The sequence below is a fragment of the Podarcis muralis genome, chromosome 10, assembly GCF_964188315.1.
Source record: "Podarcis muralis chromosome 10, rPodMur119.hap1.1, whole genome shotgun sequence".
NCBI lineage: Eukaryota > Metazoa > Chordata > Lepidosauria > Squamata > Lacertidae > Podarcis > Podarcis muralis.
The window spans coordinates 69,843,772-69,868,864 of NC_135664.1; the positions used below are offsets into that span (position 1 = coordinate 69,843,772).

The 25,093-nt window shown below is 44.7% G+C and overlaps 1 protein-coding gene across 1 annotated transcript in view; it reads right to left on the reverse strand.

Moving 5' to 3' along the window:
* Positions 1–25,093, reverse strand: part of CHCHD3 (coiled-coil-helix-coiled-coil-helix domain containing 3) — a 218,376-nt gene that overhangs the window by 65,983 nt on the left and 127,300 nt on the right. The gene's annotated exons all lie outside the window — the stretch shown is intronic.

Sequence of the window (25,093 nt, forward strand, 5' to 3'; positions counted from 1 at the left end):
TAAGAATTGCCCTGCTCAGCCAAATCAAAGGCCACATGCCTTTCAGTACTCCATCTCTAGCTCTGATCAGTTGGAGGCCCCCTGAAAAGGTTGAAGGAGTTTGCAAATCATTCCTGTTCTTTACACTCATTCATGTATGGCGTTCCCTCAACTTATGAATGGACAAAAGGATCATACAGTGGTACCTTGCGTTACATACGCTTCAGGTTACATACGCCTCAGGTTACAGACTCTGCTAACCCAGAAATAGTACCTCGAGTTAAGAACTTTGCTTCAGGATGAGAACAGAAATCGTGTAGCGGCGGCGCAGCAGCAGGAGGCCCCATTAGCTAAAATGGTCTTCAGGTTAAGAGCAGTTTCAGGTTAAGAACAGACCTCCAGAACGAATTAAGTACTTAACCTGAGGTACCACTGTACTCCCAAATTAGTTTCTTATGCACCTCAACTTTACATAGGTAAGTTGAGGACCACAAAGAATTAGTATGTTACTTTTGCCAACTCATAGGCATAAGTCCTCAATCCATGGCATGAATGAATCCCAAATGGTGTTGGTGGAGGTGGCAAAGAATGTACCACCTGCTCAGCATTTAACCTCATGTTGGCACATTCTCCAGTTGCACACCAGACGCACTGAGTCACACTGTGACTCCCCCTCACATGGGCAGCAGCGCACTGTTTCACGGTCAGCCTCTGCAAATGCTGTGCCAGTATTCTCCATCTCTTCCTTCCTCAATTCGACATGTGTCTCTGAGAATCAATGTCAGGCCTATACGGCTTAAATTCCCACCTGGTTCACATCTACCTACCAACTTGGTATGAAAACTCACTGACTGTTCTCTGTTTCAGAGTTCTCACGGCCCCTTCTTTTACTACCAAACTACCAGCTCATTCATTTCATTATTTGCATTCTTTCTTTAAGAACAGAAAACACCAGAATCTTTATGGCAGCTTCCTATTCAACATGATTTCCTCACTCAGCTTTGCAATTATCCGCCTTCTCCCTGCCCTGCCTGCCCCCATCAGTTTCCACTGTCATTTTATCCACCCCAATAACTTTCACACGCAACTTACTGTAATGCATGCATAATCCCTCTCTGCTCTCATCTGCCCAGATCTCTTCCTCAAGCTCCCCCTGCCCCATCTTCATGTGAAGATAGTATTTCCATTTCTGTCCCTTTTCTGAGCACCAAAAGCAAACCCTAAACTCACGTAGAAGCATGGGTGGCTGTCTGCAAGCAAGCGCTTGCTGCCGAGTCAAAAGTAAAACTTGTCTCTTGCTTAGCATTCATTTCACCTTTTCCAAAAACCAAGCTTTTAAACCCACATAGCAACTGCAATCTGCCAACAGTTTGACCTCGCTCCCAAAGGCGCACTCCTCCATTGTCTCCCAAGACAGACAGATGCCAACCGTTTCCAAGGAAAGTTAGTAGATATACTCTGAAGGCTTTCTAAGTACGGGGAGGGGATGCCAAGAACTGCACAGCTCCCTGACCTCACCTTAAACCCAAATGCTCACTGATTGCCACATTAAAGTAAAGGTAAAGGGACCCCTGACCATTAGGTCCAGTCGTGACCGACTCTGGGGTTGCGGCGCTCATCTCGCTTTATTGGCCGAGGGAGCCGGCGTACAGCTTCTGGGTCATGTGGCCAGCATGACTAAGCCGCTTCTGGCAAACCAGAGCAGCACACAGAAACGCCGCTTACCTTCCCACCAGAGCGATACCTATTTATCTACTTGCACTTTGACGTGCTTTCGAACTGCTAGGTGGGCAGGAGCTGGGACTGAGCAACGGGAGCTCACCCCGTCGCGGGGATTTAAACCGCCGACCTTCTGATCGACAAGTCCTAGGCTCTGTGGTTTAACCCACAGCGCCACCCACATTGCTTGCCCCCTTTTAAGGTGCAAATGCAGTATCTGAAACCTTTTCCAGATCCTGCCATTTGTTTCTGCAGGAAGGACTACGGTTTAGTGGCAGAGCAGAAAGGTTGCCACTGCAGAAGCAGTTAACCTTCAGCATCTACAGTTAAACCACCTCCCATGGCAAGCTAAGGTGGAGAGCTGCTGCCAGGCAGGCACAGCAGACAGGCGTAGTTCACATGAATCAGTGATCCGAATTAGCACAAGGCAAATCCATCTCAAAGTCAGTGAACAACTGAGCCTTCGTTGTGATGAGTCCTTTCAATGTTGCTTTCTCAGGAAACTCTCTTGCCAGATATTCATCTCAGCACCCCCTGCATCACTTCTAAAAGCTGTATGAAGACTTTTTTTATTGTTTGCCTTCCTCTCCCTTTGTTTCAAATCCATTTTAACTGCAGTAAGTGATTTTTATCGTATTATGGGATTCTCCCAGAGCTTTATCAGTGTGCTATATAAGTGCTATATAAATAAAACCACGGCTCTTGTTGTGGCTATAGCAGTTTCTTTGTGTCATTTCATTTTCTATCTTCAGTACTATAATTTCCTTTAGTGTGCACGGAGTCCAGGGGAAAAAAGAAAAGAAAACTCTATATATTTAGTGTATGTCACACTTGAAAGTACGGTCATTACTTTGCAACTGAGGGATTCTGGGAGCCTGAGGATGACTTATTAGGGAGATACTATGCAAGAGAAGTGGTATTTAGCTCATCTGAATATAATAAAAGCCCAACACATACGCTATCTATGACCAACTGTGGGTTTTTTTATATAGAAAAAAAGAGTTTGGCATTTAAATTTTCTTGTTAAAATTCACAGCACTAACCTGTCCAACTTGCACGCATCTGAATTCAGCAAGAAACACCTCTACATATGGAGCTGTTCACAAGAGAGGGAGCTTGCACATCTATTTTTGTCACCTGGATATGGCAATGCTAGCGTTCCAGGGAGAATGAAAATGAACGGAACCCCATAACAATTTATGCTGCAGAAAGCAGAAGCAGAGATTACTATCTTCAAAACAAAGCACTGAGTACTTCAGCTGCCAGGCATTCCAGCCTTGCATGAAAGTAAAACCAAGATGAACAAACAGTTACCTGGATTAAAACTAGTTGTTTGGATAAACAGGTTTACAATTCAGCCTGGTTTTGATATTCAGTTGCTAGAGAGATTTACCCTCTCAGTTTAATGTGTTAAGATTATAGTGGATATCACTAAGGCAGCCTTTCTCAACCTGTGGGTCCCCAGATGTTGTTGAACTACAACTCCCATCACCCCTAGCTAGCAAGGCCAGAGCTCAGGAATGATGGGAGTTGTAGTCCAACAACATCTGGGGAACCACAGGTTGAGAACAGCTGCACTAAGGGGTTATCTCCAGAGATGGTGAGGATTCCAGGGTCACCTGTTCCAATTGGGGTGGTTTTATTTTGTGAGCCACTTTAAGGACTTCAGTAGAAAAGCAGGTGAGGCTGATAGGACACTTACTAGCACAGGGTCATCCAGTGAACTTGACGATTAAGTGCACAGGGTGAGGAACATTAGGACCTACATACCGTGTTGTACTCCAGTGCCCATCAACCCCAGCCAGCATGTCCTCCAGTCTGGGATGATGCAAGTTGTAGCCCAACAAGAAATTTAGCATCCACCCCTGCTTTAGTGGATGGAGACAAGTGAGGGGGTTGAATGTGGGTTGTGGTCCAGCACTCTATCCATTGCACAACACTGGCTCCATTATGGTAGAGGATATGTCCTTCAATTCTTCGGCGATCAGCCTTCTTTATGATCGCCGAAGAATTGATGCTTTTGAATTATGGTGCTGGAGGAGACTCTGGAGAGTCCCATGGACTGCAAGAAGATCAAACGTATCCATTCTTAAGGAAATTAGCCCTGAGTGCTCACTCGAAGGACAGATCCTGAAGCTGAGGCTCCAGTACTTTGGCCACCTCATGAGAAGAGAAGACTCCCTGGAAAAGACCCTGATGTTGGGAAGATTGAGGGCACAAGGAGAAGGGGACGACAGAGGACAAGATGGCTGGACAGTGTTCTTGAAGCTACCAGCATGAGTTTGACCAAACTGCGGGAGGCAGTGGAAGACAGGAGTGCGTGGCGTGCTCTGGTCCATGGGGTCACGAAGAGTAGGACACGACTAAACGACTAAACAACAACAAAATGTCCTTCAAGAAGCCCATCTCTTTTTAAGAACAGTGCCCTCCAAGTAGTTCCTCGACATCACTGTTGTGGCAACAGACTTTCAGGAGAGCAAGGCTTAGACAGCTTACTGGGCTCCCGGCTAAAAGGCAGCAGAAAGATTTCCAACAGCAGGTGGACGAACGCAGACCCCAGCACAATGGCAGAACAGGTGAGGACAGAGGGCCCTGATGGCTATCAAAAATGAAGGAATTCGGAGCCATCTGGAGCATCACTTTGCTGCAGTTTGTGCATCCAGGTACACACAAAGAAGCAATACCATGGGAATATATGGTACACAATAAGAAAGGGTTAAATCCAGTTTTTTTGGGGGGGGGAGTGTGAATGAAGATTTCAAAAGTGGCAGGGGAGTCACTATTCATTTCAAAAGGCATGATTATCTTCCTATATTTCAAAGGAAAGGCCTTTTGAAAGATCTGGCATGGAAATATGCATCTGAATAGAGGCATATTGAAAAGCCGGGAGCTTTCAGGTATAATGGTTCTCAGTCAGAGCGCTGGATGTGCTACAGGACTTGATTCCCTGTGGCACATTTTAACACAGTGGAGCAGAGCCATCAGACCTGCATTATCACCCCTGCCCAGCTACAAAAACTGATGGTTCATTAAATTTCCTCCCTTCCCCGCACCCCTCCCCCCGTCTCGCAGCCCTCTCATAGCTACCGCAAGCTCCCCATAAAATTTCTGGAGAAGCCTTATTCCTTTAGTGCAGATAATCTTATCTGAAGCAGACATTAAAAACCAAGAAAATAAAAAAGAGCCTGAAATGTTTAATTTCATCAAAGAAGAATAAAGCAAGGAAGGCGGTTAATACGAGTCATGCAGGTTGTTAAAATATTAGTATAACACTCGCCTGAGCTGTGTGTGGAAACACAAATCATTTCCCACACCCTGTCCTTCCCCTGCAGAAGAAATCCAGGTAGAAAAATTCTAAGTTAAAGCTAGTCAATGGATTTTCTTTCTTAAAAACTGAAAGTCATCACAGGGATGTGCCAAAGAGGTTCGGGATTGACTTCTTCATTGATTCCAGATGCTGTGTTAATTTAGTCCTCCTTCAAAATCTATCCTAAAATCTCCATGCCAATGCGGCTCACTCTTCTTGCATCAAAACCCATTTCACCGCTCTACCTCTAGAGCAGCCTTTCTCAGCCTGTGGGTCCCCAGATGTTGTTGAACTACAACTCCCATCACCCCTAGCTAGCAAGGCCAGAGCTCAGGGATGATGGGAGTTGTAGTCCAACAACATCTGGGGACCCACAGATTGAGAAACGCTGCTCTAGAGGGTACTCGTAAGCATATTCATGTGCACAAAGGACATTACGCTGGGGTCCACAACCTGCAGGTTTCAACTGGCACCATATATTCAGATATCCCCATCTGATCTTCCGCAGTTACAAACTCAACAAACACATTCACTTAAGCTTCTGCTTCAGTAAGAACTAGACTTGTCATTTCCTACCTCCGGGGGTCAAGAATACTGCAATGCACCCCATATTCCTGTTCTCCCCAAACTGTGTGTCTGAGAAAGGCATTCGTGGCTGACCTGGGAACCAGTTCTTTAGTGGAGGTAAAACAGAAGAGTCAAGGGGAGCAGGGTTGGGGGAGAGGCTGCAATATCCCAACATCTAGTGGTTTGGCCATTTGCTGCTATGCATCCGTGCCCCAGCTCTTTCAAATTCTTGGCGTAGGAGGTGACAACGCACCACACTGAGGAACTGGGAGGTCTATCAGAGGTACCGGAGGTGATGATGGAACTCGTATTGTGAAAGGCAGTATGTTTATTTTTGTCATGTAAGCTTGATCAGTACACATGCTTAGTTTCGAAGCAAACTTCAGACTTATTTTTTTCTGCACTCTGTATTTTGAAGGCAAGGATCTGCACAGATGCAGGGCTACATGTGAGGAAGCATGAATTTGTGGGGGAACCACCAACAGGAGAGGGGCAAGGAGCTGGTAGAGTGGCTTGATGGTGAAGCTCTGAGCCCATTACCTTAATCTGTGGATGACAGCAAATGATTATTGCCATTGCTGTTGTCATTACCTGCATTCACTGAGCACGATACAGATTACTACCTGAACAAAAGACTTTTTGAGTAATTCTGTATATTTTAAAATGTACTTCTTTAACAAAGTTTTCCTTTTCTAGTGAAAAATTACTTTGTATTTCAGTTGTATTGGTTTCCCGAATTTCATGGGGAAAGGTGCTCGTGGTCTCAAATTAGGAACTGGCAGCCAGATTATAGTTCAGTGATTCTCAAACTTCTTTATCTAGGCTATAAAAAATTGCTCGCACCACACCAACTTTTTAATTGATAAGAAATACATGGGGGGGGGGGGAGAGAACCAACCCTTAGCTGTGCTTGATTTATAACACTCCACAACCACTTTATAATATGATCATGGGACACCCAGAAAACATTAAACAATGCAGCTACCTAAGAACAAGAATCATTTCCAAAATATAATACTGATTGTCCTCAAATCTTCATGCCAACTTTCCGTCCTCCTTCTGCCACACCCTTTGAGAAGCACTGTTCTAGCTCTTCACTTCCTGTGCCACCCAGGCAGCTTGCCAGAAGAGGGAGCCACAGACCCAGTGTGCCAAATAGTCGTGGCTCTCTTGCGCACTGCCAAAGCAACTGGCTAGAAAAGAGAGCTTCAGGGACAGAGGGGACCAGAAACCTATGTCCCCACTGTGGAAGGACGTGTGCATCCAGAATTGGCCTTCACATCCATTTATGGACTCACCGTTAAGACCGTGTTTATGGAAGACAATCTTACTTGGCTACAAGTGATCACCAAAGAAGAAGAAGAGCAAGTCTCAAGCCTACCAATGTAGCCATTTCGCAGATGTCCTGAAGGACCAGTGAGGTAGCACTATGGGTCTCTAGAACCTACTAGACTCACCTAGCTAATTAATTTGCTAGCTGCCCTAGTCTCCTCTCCACCTCATTATGTTTAGACAGTTTATCTGGCTCACACGCCTTCCTGACACTGCCTCTGACTATGCCTCCAGATACCACCCTTAGAACCACTGCACTTTCCTCTTCCATGGCCACAACCCCGTTACATTTTTAAACTTGCTACCCATCAGATGCCAGTTGGGGCAGAACTGACTATATCTGGGATTAGAAAACATGTTTTCAAAAGCAAGTCCCCGGTAAAGAGCCAGTGTGGTGTAGTGGTTAAGAGCGGTAGTCTCGTAATCTGGGGAACTGGGTTCGTGTCTCCACTCCTCCACATGCAGCTGCTGGGTGACCTTGGGCCAGTCACACTTCTTTGAAGTCTCTCAGCCCCACTCACCTCACAGAGTGTTTGTTGTGGGGGAGGAAGGGAAAGGAGAATGTGAGCCGCTTTGAGACTCCTTAAAGGGAGTGAAAGGCGGGATATCAAATCAAAACTCTTCTTCTTCTTCTTCTTCTATTAGATATTAAGCAAAAACGGCTGATTTCTCACAGTCTTCAGTCTGCTGAGTCAATGGAGAAGTCAACACTCTGGCTTTGTGCACACGACCTTCTGAAGTAAGTTCTTCCCCCAAAAGAATCTGGAGCACTGTAGTTTGTCAAAGGTTGCTGGGAGCTGTGGATCTTTGAGGGACAACTGCGCTGCACAGAATTCTTTGGAGGGAAAGAACGAGCTTCCAGGGTGGTTTAAAGGGTTGGGACAGGATTCACTACTATTCCTACTCAAGAGCAGACCTGCTGAAGTTAACGGAGATGACTAACCTAGGTTCATTAATTTCAATGGGTTTACTCTGAGCAGGACTTAGTTGAATAGAGCCCACAGTGTGTGTACACAGTCTCTGCCTGCATGCTAAATTTATGGCTTGAGGCAAACAAAGTCTATTTTAGTTTGTTTGCATGTACAAGTGACTGTGTGCACACAAATGACTGCAAGTGAAAGCTCTACCTGACAAGATGTAACATGTGTGCTACTTTGGACGAATGGTCAGTTCCTCCCAAGTGCAAGACAGAAGTGTGTGGTTTTTTTCCACCACTATTTATTCACTCGGAGTTAAGTTTGGGGATTTCGCTTGCCGGCATACGTATGCACTTACAGGAGCAGCGAACGAGCAATGCATCACGTGAGACGGGTTGTCTCTGAACCAGAGCTTACTGCTCAGTGAACCTAGAAAGCAGACCTACAAAATCCATCAGCTGCCACAGACGCATGGCCCTCTCTCAGGGCTTTGCCCCAGCAGTTCCCCGTGGCCAGTGAAAAGACCTCTATTCAGCTGAAGACCAAGTTATTAAGAAATGGTTTGTCGTCTTAGATTGGATTGATCATTTGTTTCCCGAATTTCTTTTCCCATCATTTACTCATTATACGCCTCCTCCTGATGGGAGAGGACATTTATTAGCTCCCACATTTATTGCACTGGCAAACGGAAACACTCTGGCAGCAGCATTTCCTGAGGGCTGACTCATTTATTTACTGAATAAGAGACTGAAGTTTTCTAAGGGGCAGAAAAATTAAAATATCACTCAGGCTGACAGGAGAGAAAATGAAGGTCTATATGCGGATGAGAAGGATGTTTGAGCTTTCAGTTTACAAGGCTATTGACTAAAGAGAGTTCGAAAATTGCACAGGGATAACACTCCTTGCATAATATCCTCACACTGATAAATGAAAGGGCCTGGCCGCTTCCACTAATGCATGTTTTGCAAAATTCAGCAGCAGGACCTGGGAATGTGTCTGGAAAACCTACCCTTTTCGTGTCACATTTGTGCACAACTAACTGCCCAAGGCCACAAATATTTTACATTTCACTGTCACTCCATCTCAGCTTTGTAAGTCAAAAAGCACCACACATCCATTCACAACAGAGATGTGCCTACAAAGATATGGCTGGTTAGAGTTAATCTACAGGCCACTTCCTAAGTCTTAAAAAAAGGATCTACTCCTAGCTCTTTCCCTCACACTTCCCAAGGGCACATAATACAGTGGTACCGGTTGCGGACGGGATCCTTTCCGGAGGTCCGGCCGGATCCCAAGGTTTTTGCAACCGGAGAGACGCTTCTGTGCATGCGCGCGCAGCAAAAAACCCAGAAATATACTTCTGGGTTTGCCGCTTATGTATCCCAAAGTTTATGTAACTGGAGGGATTCATTAGCGGAGGTACAACTGTACCCTCTTCTCCCCAGCTGCTGCCTGAAAGGTTTCTGTTTATCCAAACCAATCTTCCAATCCCTTCATCACAACAGCAATTTTTAAAATCCCAGTTAACGGGTCCCCTCCAGATACTCAAGACAGGTCATGGACGTTCCATGAAATCACAGCAATTCAGCAAAATGGATGGAGCAAGATGAGGTCGTTCCCACTGCTTTTTATCCCAAGACTGCAGAACACATGAGCGGTAAAGTACAAACCAGCATAGCATCCCAATGTGGCTGCTGAAGAAAAGGTACTGCACCACTCTCTGAAACGTCCCTTAACAGATGAGCAATTCTGGATGTCTCTTTATAGTGTTTTACTTTGGGGATTCAAGCAATTTCTAGATAGGAGCCCCTTGGCCACCTAAACCGTACAGGATACTTTTAAAGCACAACACTAATAAGTTGGCCGTAAGGGTAGGTACATGCAGGAAGCACAGAGAACCAATAAATGAATACAGGCTGGGATGAGCTGCTTCTTCAAAAAAGAACTGTTTCCTGTATTACCATGCAGCTTGTCGAGCTCAGCTTTTACACAGGCTCTGTCCAAAACTGCAAAGGAACTTATTCCAATACGTCTCAGGCAGGGAATGGAGCAGAAGAGAAATGCCACAGATACAAGCACTTCAAAAAGCACAGAACAGGAATGTTTGGGTTTAAACGCAGGCATTAATTTCCATTAATAACAATGAACCGTTCTAGATGCCCAAATCATTTAGGCTATCGAGGTTCGAGAAGGCTCTTCAATCCAAGAGCGCTGGCCCTGCACATGTGTGAGCACACAGGAAGTTATTTTCAGCTGTGGTCAATGAAGTGTGAGATATAGAAGACAGAAGACAGGGAGGGTGGGGGAGAGAGAAAGTGAGCGGAATCAGCTCTTCACTGGCTCCCAGCAGAGAATCAAGAGGAAAAGGGGATTTCAGCGGAGCTGTCCATGGTAGCTTGCTCTTTAATCAATGATGCTGAGGTTACCTTCCTATGTATCCACCAAGGGCTCGTCCACTCTCCTGCTTGCCGCATGCCTAGAAAGCAAGGAGTCTAAGCGGTTTTTCACTTGTCCGAGAAGTTTTCTGTCTGCCCCACCCCTTTCCCCAGGAAAACCCAATTTTTAGTGCTGAATAAAACAGGCATCAATCTGCAGAAAACCCGACTGCCGTTCGCTCCAATTCAGTGGTAAAGATCGGGTGTCCCCGAGAGAAAGCGACCGGAGAATCTGGGCCAAGCCCTAAGTCTCCATTTGCCCAGATAATTGCCATTTTTGTCTTCTTTTGCACCAGTGTGCCCCCAGAGAATTCAAGAAGTATCTTCAAGCAACTTTTCAGTTTTTTTCCTTCCATCAATTCTAGCTTCATTTTGTTGAATAAAGGGGTTACTTGGGAAATGATCTATAATGAAATTAAGAAGGTCCTTAAATGGACCTTTCCTAAGAAACCTGAGGCTTTTCTCCTGGGCATGGTTGGCCAACTGGTGTCAAGGAAGGATAGGACGTTTTTTATGTATGCCACCACAGCAGCAAGGATTCTTTTAGCAAAGTATTGGAAGACACAAGAATTACCCACGCTGGAAGAATGGCAGACAAAGGTGATTGATTATATGGGACTGGCGGAGATGACTGGCAGAATCCGTGACCAGGGGAAAGAGACAGTGGAAGAAGACTGGAAGAAATTCAAAATATATCTTTAAAATTGTTGTAAAATTGATGAGTGTTAAAATGTCAAGGGATTGGGAAATAGAGAATTGCAGCTGTAATTGATAAGTTAGAGAAGAACTTAAAAGAAAATGAATTGAATAATTAGTTAATCGGAGGAGTTGCTGAAGAAATGTAAAACAAGGATGCAGAAAAGGGGGGGCATGGGGAAGTCCGGGAAGTAAGGTTTATGAAAAGAAGGTTATGAAATTATACATGTGTCAGGGTTTCAGGGAGAGAGGCACAGATGAGGGAGGAGACTGAGAGCGAGGGGGAAGAATCCCAGAACGAGGAGGAAGAGGATGACAATGACTTGAGGGTTTCCATGAGTCTTTCAAGTGAATCGGAGGATTCCCAAAAGGGGGCGCCCGTGGTCAGGCCAAGGGGAGTTACAGGGGGGACTCGTCAGGAGCAAGGAAGCAGCAGGGGAACCCAGAGTGGGAGTTGGGAATCAGGGCCGGCTTCCCCGCCGGAACGGAGTGAAGAGGGTGGAGTTTCCAGTGTGACAGGCGAAGCAGAGCAGGAAGCCGAGAGGGGAGAGAGATCGGGGGAGGACGTCCTCCCGGAAGGGGCGGAGAGTAGTACAGGGAGTAGTGTAACTGTCAAGAGGAAGGTCAGAGGTAGCGAACGCGCGCCAAGTTCAAATGTGGAGGCGCACGGAAATGCAGAGAGCCCGGAGGAGGAGCCTGGTCCCAAAGCACGCAGGAGGGGGGAGCAGGCGTCTGGGGACTCAGCGTCAGGGGAAAGCAGGAGGGAAGGAACCCAGGGGGGCAGGAAGACCCTGCGGAAAAGGAAGGACAGGAAGAGGTGGACCAGCACAAGCCTCTTAAACTGGTGTAGAGGCGGGACTGATTCAGAGGGGACTTCAGCAGTCTAAGCGTAACAGACGTGGGGCTGCGCGCCTCGGCTGTGGAGCAAACAATGTACTTCAATAAAGATCTTTGTATATAAAGTGGACTTGGCGTTGGTCTCTTGTGAGCTGGGACCTGAGGCGGCCCTGACAACATGTTTAATGTTTGTTTGTTTGTTTGTTTGTTTGTTTATGTATTGTGTACTGTTTGTGTTTATTTTGTGTTTGGAAAATCAATAAAAATTCTTTAAAAAAAAAAAAAAAGAATAAAGGGGTTAATGTAGATTGGGGGGAAGGGGAAACCGGCAAGGCAAAGCTGAACGCTGCAGCTCCCAAGTCTTGTCTTAAAAGTTCAAAAACGAGAGGCGACCCAGAAGCAACCTGCATCAAAAAAACGAGGCATGCAGCAACCAACACGCTTTCGTAAGCAAAATTCTTTACCACCGCTGTTTCCCTCCACGCACTGCTTTAGCAGCTGATGGACAATATTGTTTCTAACTATATATATATATATATATATATATATATATATATATATATATATATATGTGTGTGTGTGTGTGTGTGTGTGTGTGTAGCTTCTGAGTAGGGGTTTTTTTTAAAAAAAAGTTGAGAACGTTTACAATAATTTTCAAATGGTGAGCACCAACTTTCAATACTTCCCTTGTTACCTTTTATAAATTACGAGTAGATCCTGCAACAAAACATGCTGGGTGCTCATGCTAAAAGCCCTTTTTCAGAATACTCCATTCTATCCTGCATCCTCCTCAATTTTCCAGTGCCGACCCCAAAAGACACTCAGCATTGTGTGGACAATGAGCATATTAAAATCTCAATGGTCCATTTCACCCCCCTCCTTTCTTTTACGATTTGTTCTTAGAAGATTTTCTTTTGTGTTTCTGCAAATCTTGGAGTCACTCAAGTCTGCGTGTGGATGTTGCCATTTTGATTATGTAATGATTGGCACTCTGAAGAGTGCTCTGTATTTATTTCTGTCTAATCCTGTGTGTTCCTTGTCTTCACCTGTATACGCATTGAAAATTGAATGTTATAGCAAGGAAATAAGTACTGAAACGTAACAAAACAAAGTGGGAGAGGGGGTATTTTACTTATCAAATCTACTAATGCTCAGTGATGGATAAGACTCAGACCTTGTTTCCATAGAAGTCATACATGTAGCTGATTTGCCCAGGAAAATGGAAACAGGCCAGTCTTTCAACTTAAGGTGTTGTCTCTTTCCAAAGCACAGCTACTGCTGCTGATGTTTTAATGCTTAACACAAATCTTGGCACCAGGGAGAACCAGTCTAAAACTTAAATGGCCATGTTTAACTATAACATACGATATGTCTGCCTAGAAAAAAAAAATCTTGCAAGAAATATAAGATTAATGCTTATTATTCAATGTGAAAAACAACTTGGGAGTTTTTTATATAAAAAATTAAGTGATACTTCAGTGTTGCTATCTATCATAAGGACAGTAATGAATGAGAAGAATAATTTCTTTTTAACAAAGGAAAGTGTCGTCAAACATAGAGGCTCTTCAAGTTGTAACCGCAGTTGGGTAGCATATCTTTGCAATGATTAAATGCATGTAAGGATTTGTCCCTGCTGTCATATATAAAAATGCTTAGGTCTCGCTGACAGAGGTATCATGAGAGTACTTCCATACCAACTAAAAAGCTGAAATTTTGTGTGCACACAATAAAAGATAGTGCATCTCTTTCTCTCTCCCCCCCCTGATAAACAAGGAATGTCTGCATTCAATTGCTAAAGTGCTTCAGCACAGGATACAGACAAACCAAATTGTAAGTTTCTGACAGTTTCACCTTCATATACGTAGAACAGATTGCGGGGAGCAGGGGATCTGCAGTGGCAACCCAAAATGGATCGATGATTATAAAAGACAAACTCTGTTTTCACATAGCAATGAAAATAATGAATAGAGTTGGGGCAATAACACAACCCTGTTTAACACCCGATCCCACTGTGAATGGTTCACTTTGAGAGCCATTGTTATCTGCGATTGTTGCTGTCATATTATCATGGAGGAGCCGGATGATGTTTACAAATTTATCTGGGCAGCCCATTTTCAGAAGGACAGTCCACAGGGCATTACGATTTACAGTGTCGAAAGCCTTAGTCAAGTCAATAAACGCCATATACAGGGGTTGGTTTTGCTCTCTGTATTTTTCTTGAAGCTGTGAAAATCGTGTCCACTGTCCCCCTAGAAGGCCAAAAACCATTTTGGGATTCAGGAAGGGTCACCTCGGATATTGTTACGAGACGGTTTGCTAAGATCCTTACAAGAATTTTGCCGGCCGCAGCTAATACAGTGGTACCTTGGGTTACAGACGCTTCAAGTTACAGATGCTTCAGGTTGCAGACTCCACTAACCCAGAAATAGTACCTCGGGTTAAGAACTTTGCTTCAGGATGAGAACAGAAATCGTGCGGCAGCAGGAGGCCCCACTAGCTAAAGTGGTATCTCAGGTTAAGAACAGTTTCAGGTTAAGAACAGACCTCCAGAACGAATTAAGTTCTTAACCTGAGGTACCACTGTAGAGAGATGCCTCGATAGTTTCCACAATCAGTTCTGTCGCCTTTTTTAAAGAGATTGATACATTTGGCATCCCTAAAGTATGCAGGGATTTCTTCTTCTTTTTCAAAATATAGTCCAGCCCCCCACAAGGTCTAAGGGACAGTGGACCAGCCCCCTGCTGAAAAAGTTTGCTGACCCCTGTGGTAGAGCATTGTGTGAAGAAAGTGGAAGTAAATCCAATCAGGTTCCTCTGCTTGCATAAACAAGAGAGGAGCTACACTACCATAACACAAAGTGTCTGCACCCACTCTTCTGCTACGGATATTGCAAGTGTCTGCACAGCAACTAGTGGTTAGCTTCCTTCCACTTGCACTTCTTCAGATCCAACTCGTCGTTTAAAAATGATACTTCATTTTCCACCTGCACCAGACAAGCTGAGGTCTGAGATACTGTAATTGTCATTGACAAACTTGCTAGCCTTGGCCTAACTGGCACAGACTTCTCCCATCACAATACCCTCTCCAAATGCAGTGCAATCTACAGAGAGGAAGGCAGGAGCTCTGATGACAGAGTGTCATGCTTTAGACCAAACTGACAGCTCAATTGTGTGAAGCTGCCAGCCATATTAAACTCTGACCCACAATACAGAAGGTATTGTGTTAATCAATGCATTGTTGTGAAGCTGTGATGAACTCTCTGTTTTTAATCTTTCCAGTGCAGAGCCCAGAGGTTCAGAGAGTTGAAAAATGGCCACTGCGGACAGCATGGGAGCCAAGACTCATCCGAGTCTTAAGCAATATTTGGTCCTGGGATATCGCCTGCACGCCAAAGCAACCTGTCGTTCGGATCCTCAGAAACAGAGGGTAATGCCATTTAGGTGACAAGAATGATCACCTCAAGCTGCAATCCAATGATGTCTGCCCACATGACCCTAAAGCACTTTTGCGAAGTCAGTGGGTTTATTAGAATCCCGAGAATCACAGCGTTCAGTAAATTACAGGGCCTCATAGTTGTGGTGATAAGATTGAAAGCAGCAGGCCAGTGTGCCTGAAAAGCTCCACAATGATTGCAACCAATGTGACAGTGAGGAACGAGAAGGTGCAAGTTGGAACTTGTGCTAGGATATCAACAACATCCCCTACAAATTACGGGCAACTGAAATAAAACCATGTCTTTTCCCCTCTGCTTATCTCTGCCTCCATTTTCCTCCCCTATCTATATTGTCCACCTTCTATTTAATTAGTCTGTTTGCTCATCAGGACAGTGACCTGTCCTGTCACTGAAGCCAGGTTCTTGGTATCCAAGCAGAGTTGTGGCTGCTTGAATAAAATGGAACACTGGGGGGAACCTGAAGTGGTAATTCAATAGGGTTGATCTGAAGTCCCCCCAGCAATAACTTCAGAAAATGCTCCTCCAGGTATGTGGAATCACTGTAGATAAGCACCACCCACGCCCAGTTTGGACCGCCTTTGCAGAAGGATGCCGTGGTTGACGGTACTGAAAAGTCCAAGGAAATCAACTGGGCTGCTCTCCCTCATTTCTCTCGCCCAGCAAAGGTCATCCCACAAGGCTGTTTCAGTGCCAAAACAAGGCCTAAACCCTAATTGAAGTTGATGAACATCAGAGAGTGCTTGATATTGATGAGCGAACACTCATTCAAGCACATTGCCCAGGAATGTGAAACACAGCTTGGTTCGTAAGCATGGGTGGTCTTGGCCTTTTCTAAGAGCTTGTGGGGTTCTTCATTTGCTAAGCAAATCACCTCTCTCTAAAGGGAGTGGTCGGAATGCTGTGGCAAACCGTATTTTTCGCTCTATAAGGTGCACTTTTTCCCTCCTAAAAAGTAAGGGGAAATGTGTGTGCGTCTTATGGAGCGAATGCAGGCTGCGCAGCTATCCCAGAAGCCAGAACAGCGAGAGGAATCGCTGCGCAGCGCTCCCTCTTGCTGTTCTAGCTTCTGGGATAGCCCCTCAGTCCCTTCCCCCACCTCCCGGAAAAGCCCCCAAGAGCCGCACGGAGCATGTGCGCGGGCTGCCCTTCTCCCTCCTCGGGTAAAAGCCTGCAAGCACCACACACAGGCTCCATTCGGCTCGTGAAAGGGAGCGCTGAGCAGAGCCTGGGATGCATACAGGCTCTGCTCAGTGCTTCCTTTAAAGAATATTTTTTCCCTTGCATTCCCCTTCTAAAAACTAGGTGTGTCTTATGGTCAGGTGCATCTTATGGAGCGAAAAATACGGTAATTGGAATGCTTCAGTACAAATAAAGTGGGGAGCCAATGTTGGGTGAGATGACCTCTGCTCTGGTCAGACCTCACCTGGAGTACTGTGTCCAGTTCTGGGCACCACAGTTCAAGAGGGACACTGACAAACTGGAACGTGTCCAGAGGAGGGCAACCAAAATGGTCAAAGGCCTGGAAACGATGCCTTATGAGGAACGGCTAAGGGAGCTGGGCATGTTTAGCCTGGAGAAGAGGAGGTTAAGGGGCGATATGATAGCCATGTTCAAATATATAAAAGGATGTCATATAGAGGAGGGAGAAAGGTTGCTTTCTGCTGCTCCAGAGAAGCGGACACGGAGCAATGGATCCAAACTACAAGAAGGAAGATTCCACCTAAACATTAGGAAGAACTTCCTGACAGTAAGAGCTGTTTGACAGTGGAATTTGCTGCCAAGGAGTGTGGTGGAGTCTCCTTCTTTGGAGGTCTTTAAGCAGAGGCTTGACAACCATATGTCAGGAGTGCTCTGATGGTGTTTCCTGCTTGGCAGGGGGTTGGACTCGATGGCCCTTGTGGTCTATTCCAACTCTATGATTCTATGATTCTATGACCTTCTGCTCCCTTCCCAGTCTATAATTTCTGACAATTACGATTTTTGAAAGCTCAGTGTTTTCACACGATAGACCATGAATGCCTACCCTATGGTCTTTCAGTTGTTCCTGGACTCCAATTCCCACCATTTCTGATTGCTGGTTCTGCTGGCTGGGCTGATGGGAGTTGGACTTAGGAACATCTGGAGGGCTATAGGCTTACCATCTCTGTGTTAAGACGTTCAGAACAAAAAAAGCGAATAGCCGACACAACTTTCTAGAAAGCCCAGCAGGTAAGACAGACTTCCCACTATCAAAAGTTCTGGTGTCCACCACACTGATGCAAATTAAATTCATGGATGTGACAAGAGTAGATGCTGCTTAGTGGCTGCCCTCCAGCTTGCAGTACATTTGCAAAGCAGCCCCGGGGTACTTGCCCCCAAATTCCACAATAATGAGTTCCAGGACATCAGTTGGCAAGAAAGGAAATGGACTGCAAGTCCCACCTCACAATTGTTTCAATAAGTCTTGTGCAGTCCCTTGAAGGTAAACAGGTACTTCAGTCCCTCAAAGGGGGCTTTATGGGAGTGGGGAGGTCCCATTATCATATAACAGCACTTTCTGCTGAAATTAATCAAGCTCCTCGTTTCAGAATATTGCCTCTGAAATCCAAAAGCATGCAGTCAAGGCTTGCACAAAGACTACACAAGACAGCCTCTCTTAAGGAGCTGAGTGTTTTTTAACTATACAGTTGCCTTCTATACCCAAGGGAGTGATGTGTTTACGGTGCCAAACACATGCTTCAACTATTCACGGAAACTGCAGGGAATAAAGAGGTCTGAACAGCTTTACTTCATTACAATATATAATCATGGGCTGTTCTTACCAGAAGTACAGCATTCCCAGGTTCAGAGCTGATAGAAAGAACTTTTTAGCACCACGGAGGAACAGATATCGGTGAAATCTAAAGTCAGTAATAGGGCCTGACCTGGCAATGTTACCACTGGCTGGCTGTCATTCCTGGAAGTCATTATTTGGGGGTAGCAAATGCCAACCAACTTTTTGAAAGCTAAATATCTTTGCTTGTATTTAGCCATCTACTCATTTAAATGTGTACCTTTGGGTTAGGTTGGGGATAATGTACTAAAACCCTGCTGAAAGTTAAGATCAACATCTAAAAACCCGTACTAATATCCTCGTCTTTTTCCAGTTAACCCTAAATCAAACCTAAAACAGAGATTTTAAAACGTTTCCATAATATGTTTCTTTAGCTGAGCACAAAGCTTATTCTCTTCCCAAGTGTTTGGAGTGGGTAACTTTATTCTCCTTCTTGAGCCCGCTCTTACCCCAGCTATGAAAAGCTGATTTGAATAAAAGCATCTTGGGGGAGGGCAACCAAAACAGCCCATTGGTAGCTGAGCATGACTGGCGGGTACAGAATGCAAAGTGTCTGTTGGGGGCGGGTCAATGGAAAATTAGGGGGAGGGTGGCAATGGCATGGCATGGCAGGCTGACTTGGAAAAGTGAACAGAAACACTCTACGCTGCAACGTTTTGTTGCAGGTCCCACTTATTTACATTCCCTGTGGATAGCGAACTTCATGAAAAAGCTCAGGTTGAATGAGAAACGACCTCTTACATAATCTGCAGCTGTAAGACATGCAATAAAAACCTCTGCACAACATTGGGGGAAGGAACGTGATGCCTAAATTCCAAAGAACGTGCTTTCTGCCTCTGAAGTTATTATGTGGCTCAGAGGGCAACACGGTCCCTTTGCTATAGTTAAGCCTAACATATAGGTCAGAAATGTTTGCACAGCTACAGCCAACATTTGCAAGCCGGAGTTCACCAAACAAACTATCCAATTGCTAGATCATTCACCTGTTGAACCTCTGAGATGATGAATACAGCCGTGCGTGCAGGGAAATCTGAAACCCGCGTGGCTTGCATTGTAATACTTTTGTTCACGGCAAATGTACACACACATGCACGGAGATGATACTTGGCTTAGAAGCTGAATTGCGCATTATCTCCTTTGTCAAAGCCCTAGAGCTATCACTGCAAAAGCCCAGCATTCCTTTCTGAGCCTTGAATGGAGCGGGGGGTGGGGGGGGGTGAAGAGATCATTAAATTATAATTTCTCTACACTATTGGGATGAGGATTTCCTACCAACAGGATTAATGCGAGCACAAAAATCCAGACTAAAGCCGCTCAGCGGAGAGGAGAGCAGTTTAGTGTCTAGTAAATTTGATTGCTGTGAAAACCCTGACACATCATAATAGCAAAATCCTATTTACTGCAGCAAGCGGGATGGATAATACTGGTTAATACCAGGTATAGTGTGTGCCATCAACTCGCAGCTTTACTGTCTGTGTGCTCATCTTATTTGAAGTTTAATACTCCTTGACAGCCTGTGCAGTAAACTGATGCTGCAAATGAAGCGCCGATCCTACGAGCTAAAAATCCTACCTGCAAGCGTAAGCCACAGAGGGAAAACAGAAGTTATAAAAAAAAAGAGAGAGGATTGTAACTCATGTCTGCATTTTCAGGAATTTGAACCCAAGCACGATTCGTGAAGACAGATTCCATTCGCCTGTGCGAAATGTACCTGTCCAAATGCAGCCAAATCTAGTATCAAATCGATGGTTGAATTTCGAGCTGTGCAAGTTGTGAATTAGCATACAGATTCTGCATAGCTCATAGAATCCTGAGTTGGACGCTACATCAGGGTCATCTATTCCACACCCCCACACCCCAAAATGCTGGAATCTTTTGCCCAATGTTGCCTATATCCTTGTCAAAGCTGCAAATAAATTCATGTCTTCCCTCTGCTACAAAAATCACTAGGTGGCCTCAGGCAAGCCTCTATTTCTCTCTGTGTGCGCGTGTAATTATCACTACCTGCGCTTCTTGCACTTCATTTCCCTCTGAACTCGCTACTGACACCCCCTACCCTCTTCACATTCATGCGTCTTTTGGGCCTGCCATTTCAGGATTACACGCGATGCATTTGCTGACATGGGCTCTGATCCTGGAAAATGTACGCCGTAATAAATGTATTCTTCGTCTTTAAGGAGCCTGCCATCCACAATATGGAAAGAACAGCCTTACATTGCAGAGTAGCTGTAAGGAGATTGCAACCAGGAAATGTATGCAAAGTGCTTTTAAACACTACACAGCATTATATAAATGCCAGGTGTTCTATCATTGTCCTTTCTTTAAAAAGCTGCACTTTACACTGTAGCATATGCAGTATTACAAACATATAGAGAATTTGTCACAAGAGCAGGGGTCAGTCTCAATGCTGGTACTTATTTATTTCCTTTTTCCATAAGATTTTATTAAAGCTTTGCTAGTATTTCTGAAGCTGCAGCTATGTGGATCACTTCTGTTCTATAACAGCGGAGGAGCTTAAAGAGCAAATTGAGGCAAGAGTTCGACTTGTGCTGGAGAAAAACCTCCATGAAGCACTCAGGCCAGTCAAACTCTCAGCCAACGCTACATCCTGATTGCCCATAAAATTTTGAACTGGGAATTTTCCAGTATGCATCGGAATATTTTCTGATGCCCTAGAGCAGTGGCTCCCAAACTTTTTGAGTTGCAGAGCACTTTCCAGAAGAGAAATTCGTCACAGAGCACTATTGTCGCTCTTAAGCTAACGGTACATATTTCACGGAATCATAGGATTGTAGAGTTGGAAGAGACCTCAGGAGACCTCATTGCAACCCTCTGCAATGCACAAATATGCAGCTGCCCCATACGGGGATCAAACCTGCAACCTTGGTGTTATCAGCACCAGTCTCTGACCAACTTTTTCTTTCCAATCTCTTCGTGAAACGGACTCCATCAGAAGGTGGTGGACTCTCCTTCCTTGGAGGTTTTAAAGCAGAGGTTGGATGGCCATCTGTCATGGATTTAGATTCCTGCATTGCAGGGGGTTGGACTGGATGACCGTCAGGAGCCTTCCCACTCTATGATTCTAGAGTTATCTAGTTATCTCCTGCTTGGACTACTGCAATGCGCTCTACGTGGGGCTACCTTTGAAGGTGACCTGAAAACTACAACTAATCCAGAATGTGGCAGCTAGACTGGTGACTGGGAGCGGCTGCTGAGACCATATAACACCGGTCCTGAAAGATCTTCATTGGCTCCCAGTACGTTTCCGAGCACAATTCAAAGTGTTGGTGCTGACCTTTCAAGCCCTAAACGGCCTCGGTCCAGTATACCTGAAGGAGCATCTCCACCCCCATCGTTCTGCCTGGACACTGAGGTCCAGCTCCGAGGGCCTTCTGGCGGTTCCCTCACTGCGAGAAGTGAGGTAACAGGGAACCAGGCAGAGGGCCTTCTCAGTGGTGGCACCTGCCCTGTGGAATGCCCTCCCGTCAGATGTCAAGGAAATAAACAACTATTTTTCTTTTAGGGAAGTTTTTAATGTCTGATGGTGTATTCTTTTTAATATTTGGTTAGAAGCTGCCCAAAGTAGCTGGGGAAACCCAGCCAGATGGGCGGGGCATAAATAAATAAATTATCATCATCATCATCATCATCATCATCATCATCTCTACACCAACTCTTCCATCACCACACTGTCACTATTTGGTGGGTGTTTCCTCAGTATTAAAAAGCAATAGTGCCTTTATGTTATCTATCTCCCATCACAGGATTTATGGATTAAAGTCTAAGAGCTGCGAGAGTTTCTATTATTCTCAGTTAGGGTCAGGCACAAGTTCAAGTGAATGTTGTGCCCTCTTTTTCAGGCACAGAGGCTGCAACTGGTTCAGAGTGCAGCTGCCCTCACCCCAATGGATTTGAGGGTAGAAGACTGCTAACACAACTGCATCCTTACATTTACTGACTTCACCTTTCATCCTCTATGGGCTAAGAATAGGAAGTTACACACATAAACCGCTCGGCGCATTATGCCTTTTCCATATGAAATTAAGGCTGATTTTGGGATGCTTACCCTCACGATGAGTGTTTGCACTGTATGTTGAGGGTCTTCATTAAATCCATATTTTGGTTTGGAGTCTGACCCTCTCAGGATCCTGACACCGCAGGGTAGCTCACTTTTGCATTTCTAGGTATGCCAGTTCTAGTCACCAAGGGAGCAGTCACAACTAGCAACCGGTTGAATGGCAAATTGCAGGTCTGATTAAAAACCCAGGTCTCCCAGGTCTAAATCCAGCAGATAATGTGCTGAGCGACACTGGCTGTAATTATGCGCGTCCCGGCATGCGCATTTGAAACAAGATGATGTGTTTTGTCTCAACTACTCGTGCACAATTTTGAAACATGCCAAGCTGGGGCTGGGGGAGTCTGGTAATGATAGATTGTGGATTCTCTTCAATTTTTAACATCTGCACTTTGGAAATGAAGTAATGACGCAGTATAATGATGGAGTATCTCAGGGCGTTTTGCTGATGTCTCCTGCTGGAGGAAAAGTGAGCGTTTCCCTTCTAAGCGGCTTCATTATTTCAATCTATTTTCCCATTGATTTGCCATTTCCCATACAAGAATGGCAATTAGCCCACTATGGGCTCTGAGCGCATTAGATGCAGCTAGTGGGTTTTCGGCTAGGAGTGTCAGCTAGGACGTTTTCATTCAAAATTAAGGCAGGGGGCAGAAAGGGGGGGAGAGAACCAAGCCTATACCCTTACATCCTCTTCTATTGTGTCTCCTGCTGAAAGCTCAAGAGGGCTGCTCTGATATCAATGTGAATCAGGAGAATTGGCTCATATTTTCTCAGGGTCTGAAGAGGAAAATGTCCCTTTAGTACTGATGAATGAATCTCTCTCTTGAAATCTAATGTGGGGAACTCTTAAATAACGAGTTTATAGCCTGAGCAGATATACTGCATAGGAAGGTTATTCTTTAACTCCTTTGTTAAACTATTCCATCTTGCTTAGCCACCGTGAAGCAGGCAGTAACTCACAACCTGTGTGCCATTGCTGACCTACAAATACTGTCAGCTGTTTGGGGAATCACTTTCTTCCTTTTCCTTTTTTTTCTTTTTAAGTATCAATGCCTTTTTCTTTTTTTGCACATAAATGAAATTTATGGATGGCTATTGCCCCCAGGGAACAGAATTGTTTATGTTTCAGCATCCAAGCTGTCATGGATGCCGTGTCACTTTGTCCTGTATTAATCCTCACCAAAAGGTTGGCGCATCTTCACTCCTGCCTCTGAAATATTTTCAAAGTGACAGGCGTCATCTGAAAGTGAATATGTATAATAACTCAGCTCTAGAAGGAGCACACGGGGGCTGACACTAATCTGCTCTGTTGTCATCTCCCTTTATTATCAATGACTGCGGTGGTGTTTCTGCTGCAGAGGGAAACATGAATATGAAATTGCTAATTGAAAAAGAAAAAAACCTAATAAAAATGGCCAGTTAATTATATGGAGGAGCTCTGACACTTAGAGATGCAATATGCTCAAATGCCACCTTAACAGGAACCAAGGTACTTTATCTGAGAATTGGTCTAGGAATTAATGAGCATTCTTGGCCAAGACGGTCAGTGATTGCTTGCTTTCTCTCTTTTGGTTTTGAGAGGTACACTAGCTCAAGCCTTCCTTAAACACACAGCTTCTGCTCACTAGTACAAGGAATTCGCTCTCATCATTGCAAAATCGACTCTTTATCAATTTACATATTCTTCCTGCTTTAGCCTTCTTAGAGACATATTCATATTCATACACCTATCAACAGCCACCCAAAAGTAAAACAAAACCTCTGTAGTCAGAGATGGTATATATTTAATTGGGGGGCGCAGGTGGAGCTGTGGTCTAAACCACAGAGCCTAGGGCTTGCCGATCAAAAGGTTGGCGGATCGAATCCCCGCGATGGGGTGAGCTCCCGTTGCTCGGTCCCAGCTCCTGCCAACCTAGCAGTTCAAAAGCACATCAAGTGCAAGTAGATAAATAGGTACCGCTCTGGCGGGAAGGTAAACGGCGTTTCTGTACACTGCTCTGGTTCGCCAGAAGCAGCTTAGTCATGCTGGCCACATGACCTGGAAGCTGTCTGCGGACAAATGCCGGCTCCCTTGGCCTATAGAGCGAGATAAGCATGCAACCCCCGAGTCGTCTGCAACTGGACCTAACGGTCAGGGGTACTTTTACCTTTACCTTTACATATTTGATTACAAACTGGTCAGTACAATTCCACTGCCACCCTGGACTCCTTTGGGAGAACAGGTACAGTATAAATTTAATTAATATTTTTTTAATAAATAAATAAATAACAGTGCTGGGGAGAACCCACATCACAGTAGCAAAGCACATATTTTGAATAACGTAAGACCCAAGTTCAGTAACTGGCATCCCCAGTTAAAAAGATCTCCATCAGTAGGTCTAAAAAAAATACCCTCTATGTAAAACATTGGAAAGTCATTGCCAAAGTATTGAACTAAACATACCAATGAACTGGACATACTCAGTACACAGCAAGCGACATACAGTCCATAAAAACAAAATTGCCAACTTTTTTATTAATATAGAAAGAAGAGCTATTGCTTCTTTGTCCCAGTACAACTTGCTGCAACCTATAATCTTTTGCACCGAACATGATCTCACCTGATTAGTCTGAAAGGGGATGTAACGTGTGTTAACATCCCTGTAACGTATTGCAAGAATACGGAAAATCTATCATGGTCCCAATATATTACTTTTTCTTTCCCCTTCTTCCTCGCTTGCCTCCCTTTTTTTCAGGTATTGTTTTGACACTGAACCAGAGGAGAATCCTAACAAAGGCCTTATGTTATTTTCCCCTATTACCAACTTTGGCAGGGAAAAAGGGAAGGGAAGCTGTTTCACTGTAACAGCCACTTCATGCATACAGTGGCACCTCGGGTTAAGTACTTAATTCATTCTGGAGGTCCGTTCTTAACCTGAAACTGTTCTTAACTTGAAGCACCACTTTAGCTAATGGGGCCTTCC